Below are 6,388 nucleotides of genomic sequence, written 5' to 3'. Positions count from 1 at the left end.
AAATTTATCCTAAACCAATTTGATATTCACATATGTCTATGCACATTTTTACAAGCAGTACTTAGAATTAATAACACATGAGGTATAATATGGGTATAGTAATTTTCACATTAGAAGATGTTTGAATTGCAAGGCTTCATATACTCAAAAGAGCTTCTTAGACTCAAATTGAAGGAAAAATATAGAAAGGAATTAGCTACTTTTCTCCAAGGTTCAGTCTATTTAAAAGAATGAATCTCTTAAAGTCTGTTTAGTTTGTCAACAGTGTCAGGAATGCATTTATATTAAGTCTTTAACAGCAATATTTTAACATTAACTTTAATTGTTTGCTAGACACAGCAATAGTATGATTTGCTGTCAGGGGATCCAATGTTTTGCCTCTGTGGTGTTTTCCTTTGAACAGATACTACAAATGCAATTTTCTAGATCTAACTTTAAAGCTTCATAGCTACTTCAAGTACCACTCCAGGAGAGTCAGCAGTTCAAGAATAGCATTGGCTGGCTTTTAGACTAAACAAGGTAAAACTTGAAAGAGGGGAACCAGTTCAGCAACAATGCCACAGGGAAGTACTGTGGACAAAATATTTTGTCCCCTCAGTGAGTGGACACCACTTTGTGTTCTCTTATGCACCATCTGAGGGTGATCAAGGGTTCCTTGCCCACCCCCTCCATCCCAGTATCCATTGTTTACCCTTTCTTCGCCCCCAGCCCCAGTTGGCAGCACTTAGGGAACTCAGACAACGTGCACAGGCAAAAGATTGGCTTCTCCTCCTCTCCTACCCTTGCAAGAGAGAAGAAACTGCCTGGAAAGGTGACCAGTCTCTCAGGCATTCCCTGGAGATTTAGCCCAATAAGCTTTGAGCCTATGGATCCTTTGTGGAGTTCACCTTCTGCCCCTACTCCTAGGGCGTATTGTTCTGCCAGTCCAGGTGGCTTCAGAAGCAGTGTATCCTGTGGCTGTCTTCTACTCAGCTGGACTGCCTCTGTTATCAGTAGTCGCTGGGTGGGACAGCCTTCCTGTTCACTGCCCCTTCCTGGGATAAATTTCCCCTTTTAAGACCCTCCCCTCCAGGCTGAACAAGCCTTGTAGGTGCTCCTCATTAGGGCTGAACAGGCCCAGAAGAGTTCATTAGTCTCCTCAATACCAGCATGGGGGCATGTCCCTTCACATACCTATCCCCAATCTTCTGTAAAAAGTCAGCATTAATGTGGTCCTTTCCCACCTGAGTTCATACTCAGAAACTACAGGATTGTAGCACAAGTTCTCATTATATAAGGGTTCATATCCCTCATGATGTGCTTATATAGGGGAGCATGATCTGTGATCAGGGAGAAAGGACTACTCAACAGGTAATACCTCAGGGCGTCCACTGCCCATTTGATCGCTAATGACTTCTTTTCAATAGTTGAATACAACTGTTCTCTAGGGAATAGCTTTCTACTTAGGTATAGGACTGGATGTCCTCCTCCTCCTCCAAAGTCTTGTAAGAGGATGGCACCAAATCTGATGTCTGAAATATTTGTGTATAAAATGAATTCCTGAGAAAAATCAGGGCTGACAAGCACAGGTGCCTGGCATAGTCATGTTTTCAGTTTTGCGAAAGCTTTCTCGCATTCCCCAGCCCTATGGCACTTCTTAGGAGGTTGTCTTTTATGAGGTCTATAAGGGCAGGGGGCCACAACTGAGGTGAAACTAGGGATAAATCTCTGGTAATATTGTGCCAGGCCAAGACGACTCACTTTGGGGGATGGGGCATGCTGTGAGGGCTTGCACCTTGTCAACCATTGGCTTCATAAGGCCACTCATACATGGTACCCTGAATAAGTTACTTCACGCACAGCTAATATGCATTTCATTGGGTTGGCTGTAAGTCCTGCATCCCATGGGGCTTTTAAAACCATCCTTAAGTGCTGCAGGGGGTCTTCCCTGGGAGGACCATAGACAGTGTCATCAATGTATGCTGCAGCATATTGATGGTGGGTGCTGAGGATCTTCTTATAAGCTGTTGGAAGGTAGCAGCAGCCCCATGGAGGCCAAAAGGTCTTAAATTGGAAGTTTCCAAAAGGAGTGGAGAAAGCAGTTTTCTTCTGTGAAGAAGGGGACAAGGAGATTTGCCAATAACCTTTCATTAGATTGATACTGTTTAGGGGCTTCACCAATCCCAGCTGTTCTAGTAACTCATCCACGCTTGACATTGGGTAGGCATCAAATTCCGTGATGCCATTGACCTTCCTGAAGTCGATGCAGAGCTATCTGGTTTGGGAATGAGAGCAATGGGGCTCCTCCATTCACATTTGGATTCCACAATCACCCCCATCTCCAGCATTGCTCATACTTCCTCTCGGACCACATCCTCCGTGGCTATGGTCCAGGATTCTCTCAGTCTCTCTGGCCTGGGGTCTCTCTGATGTTGGATTAACTGCGTTCTCGCCAGACAGTTGGACAATACCACTACAATGTCCCCACTTAGTTGGAGGAGCAGCTTCCTTTGTGCAAGGGAGAGTACCTCCCTCACCCAGTACCATTGCTGGAGGCCTCTGATGGTCCCAATTCTGATTCCATCAGAGCAGGAGTTACCAGCAGGGCTTCCTGCCCCTTCCAATTGTGGCAGACAGCCAGCTTTCCTCTAGTGGGTCTCGCGCTTTACTCCTCGTAGTGGGCCAGGGAGTTGCCTGTCACCCCGTCTTCCCTGGGGAGGGGAGAGGGACCCGGGACTACTCGCTTCTCTGGGTCCCAGCCCAGGGGCCCTGTGAGTAGCTGCTGGCACTGTATTTGCAGTGGCAGTCTTTTTCCCCGGGCTACTTTCCCCCCTCTCAGTCCTTCTGGCCTCTTAGGCCCTGTTTTCCTTGTTGCCCCAAACTGGGCTTCCTGACCCAGGCCCCTGTGCCTGGGGAAGGGTTTCAGTCTGGCCAGGGGCAGATTCCCCCCTATCCTGGGCTTAGTACCTCGCTTGGGGCTCCTCCGTCCTTCCACACTTCCCCTATTCTCCAGTCTGCTCCTCAGTTCCTCATAGCATAGCACACCTACTTGTGCCCTGTTTCTCTGGAGCAGTGGGCTTTTAACAAGCAGCTGGCTGGGCCTTACTTGGCCTCAGCTGCTCCTGATTGCCCTCTCCTGACTCTGGCTAGGCTGCAGGGAATAAAGCCCTGATCATTCTGGGGCTTATATACCTCCTTTCGAATACTATATATCACACGATGTTTGACAAGGTGCACATGATACACCTTGGTTTCCTTTTTCCTCTTGGGTTTCCTATCTCATAGGCCCTGGGCCATACCTGCCTGATCACTTAGAACAGACCCTGCCATCGGGCCATTAATTTAGACTCTGTCAAGGGCAGTAATGGGACACAGTCACCTGACTGAAGAGTCCATAGTAGCACCATTCTGTTGTAACTTTGCTCCTGGGCGTGTTGAGCCTTTCTCAAATGCTCCTTGGTGAACACCCGTATGTTCCTGAGTTGATCCCTTCATTATAAGATATACTGAGTCATGCTTAAGGCCCCTATGTTTTGTTCTTCCCACCCTTCTCGTAGCAAGTCCAGCACGCCCCTCAGTTGGTGATCGCAGTTTGTGAGCAACTCAAAACAGGGAAACCCCTCTGAGAGGCTTGCAGGACCTCCCTTGTTGCAAATAGGAGTGATGTAAGTATCCAGTCCTGTTGCTCGGCTTTGTCATGGACAAAGTGTGTCAACATTCTCTTCAGGGTCTTATTAAATCGCTCTACTAGGCTGTTGGTTTCTGGATGGTATACCAAGGTTTTCAGGGACATGACTTTTAGAAGGGAGCATAATTCCCGCATCAGTTGAGAGATGAAGTTAGGCCCTTGGTCTGTTAATATTTTGCGAGGGAAACCCTATGCACGAGAAGAGCTTCAAGAGCACTGAAGCTATAGCTGCTGCTGTGGGGGAGCAAAGAACAGCCTCTGGATACCTAGTTGCATAGTCAACAATCACTAGTATATACTGATATCCTGCTGTATATATTGATATCCTGATCATGTCCACTCCGAATCATTCAAAGGGCATCTCAATCAAAGGTGCCTGGGGGATTCCTCTGCTGCTGGCTAATTGACATCTTGGAGAGGAGGAACATCTCTCACCTCATGATGCACGCTTGGCCAGTAGAATCAGGCTAATATCCAAGAACAATGCCTTCTCTCACCCCAAGTGTGCTGTGCAGGGGATATCACATGCCAGCTCCAACATGGCCCATCAGTACCAATGTGGCACCAGCAGCTGAGACTTCATCACCCCAGTTTGCTGATTCTTCTCAATTCAGTACAAGCCTTCTTTCTTGAGTGTGGGTACTGTTCACTTCCGTGAGGCTCTGTTACTTCTCTATTTATGGGGGCCAGTTGCTCATATGCGCACTGCTCAGCGTAAGGTCGTTCCTCTGTTCTGTTCTAGCACGAAATTCTTACCCCATAGGAGGGCTTCCAGGTCCTGATGGCTTACCTCTTTCTCCCCTATGGGGTTGGCAGCTGTGTTTCTCAGGATGTCCTTTCCCCGAGATCGTCGGATTCCCCAAAGCTTACCAACTTCCAGGGAACTAGTACTACCACTTGGCCCCTGTTCTCACTTGCTGTCTGCTGTGTATGGATGACTCACCACAAAAAAAGCCAGTCCTAGTCTATGATCATCAGGTAGGCTAATTTTTCTGCCAAGGCTACAGGTATAACTGCAGTATGGGCTCCCATGGTTAGTTGTAACTGCTGGCTGAGGTATGTTTTGACATCATCCTGGATACATTGCAGGTGGACAGTGGTCTTGGAAGTGATGTCACTTCCCTTCCTAGAGGCCTGGACCACCGTCTGGCTGCAGCCACAGTCCAAGAGTCCTTGAATCAGCTTCCCTTGGACCGTCACCAGTGTCATCAACTAAGGGGGAGTTTTTTCCCATGCCCAGGTTTCCACCAATCAGCCCTGGGCATACTCACATTCCATCATCAGGCACTCCCTCTTTATTTGCCCTGTCTGCCAACAAGAACAGCATGTTAATGGGCTGGAGTTGCTGGCCTCTTAACTAAATTGTGGGAAGCCTTGGGGCAAGGTGGTGGCCAGACCTCTGTCTGTGAGCTGTGCTTCAGTTGTCTGGGATACCTGGCGAGCCCACTGGTGGTGTGGTAGTCACACCCAGCCTTCCTGTCCCCCTAGGGCTATCCCTGGTCTAAGGAGTAGTCTGTCTCTCTGGGAGGGCTCCTTTGGGGCAGACCCCCTTCTGAGAGACTTAGTGGTTCTGGCTCAACCTGCTGGATCTATAGTCCTGTTGATGTCTGGGATGACTCTGCCTTTAGTGACCCTTCAGCTTCTACAAAGTAGTCTATTAACCTGACTGCCGTGGATGATGTCGTGGTACCCACTTCCTGCGTTTCACAGGTAATATCTTTATAAATTGCTCTGTCATAATGACCTCAGCCACTTGGGTCCCTGATTATTCCTCCAGGTAGAGTAACTTCCAGCAGTGTTCTTTCAATTGTGCTACCATTTGGGATCTCACCATTTTGGGTTAGCTCTGGCGCTAAACCCATTGGTGGTGGGTCTCTTCTGACATTATCCAAATCATCCAGAATGGCAAACTTCACTTGCTTGTAATCCTTTGCCTGCTCCAATTCCAGATTACAGTAGGCCACCTGTGGTGGATGCATCAGGTGCAGGGCCAGAATCAGAGACCGTTGTTTCTGGGGGCCACTGGGCTGCCAGTGCCACCATTTCAAATGTGACTAAAAAGTCTTCAGGTTCATTCTCCAGTCATATCTTGGTGAGCTGCATCGGTACAGATAGAGGGATCCCTTCAGAGGAAGCATGACCCCTTGGCACTTTCTGTGGGCATAGGGCCAGTACTATCTGCTGTAGCATTTCCTTCTGGAACTCTTGTTGTTGGACCATCTTTTCCCCCCGCAGCTGCTGCCATTGTGTGCTCTGATACTACTGTTAGGTGGTCCACCATTGCAGCAATGGCTGTTGGAATTGCTGGTGCTGGGTAGATTGCTGCTGCTGCATCTCCAATAACCACATACACTGGTTCCATCTTGTGCGGCGCAGCTGAGCTCTATTCCCCTAAGGCCTCTTTATTTTTTAAAAACCCTTATATCAGGTGTAGTTTGCCCGCGTTCTCCACCATTTGTTGGGAGGCAGGGATTCCCTGGACCTTTCCCTCCAGACCTCACTGTCCACCATTTACCCACTTTACCTCAGAAAGTTATGCCAAATGCTGCTAGCTGGGTGCAGGGAAAACACACACAGGCAAAAGATTGGCTTCTCCTCCTCTCCTCCCCTTGAAAGAGAGGAGAATCTAGCTGGGAAGATGGCCAGTCTCTCAGGCAGTCCCTGGGGATTTAGCCCTATGGGCACAGTCTATCAGAGTTTATGGCCCCTTTGTGGGGTTCA

Source organism: Emydura macquarii, unplaced genomic scaffold, assembly GCF_026122565.2.
Source record: "Emydura macquarii macquarii isolate MOO-44397 ecotype Brisbane River unplaced genomic scaffold, CSIRO-AGI_Emac_v2 contig_2676, whole genome shotgun sequence".
Taxonomy (NCBI): Eukaryota; Metazoa; Chordata; order Testudines; family Chelidae; genus Emydura; species Emydura macquarii.
The sequence above is the reverse complement of the archived record's forward strand: the minus strand, read 5'-3'. Positions refer to the sequence as shown.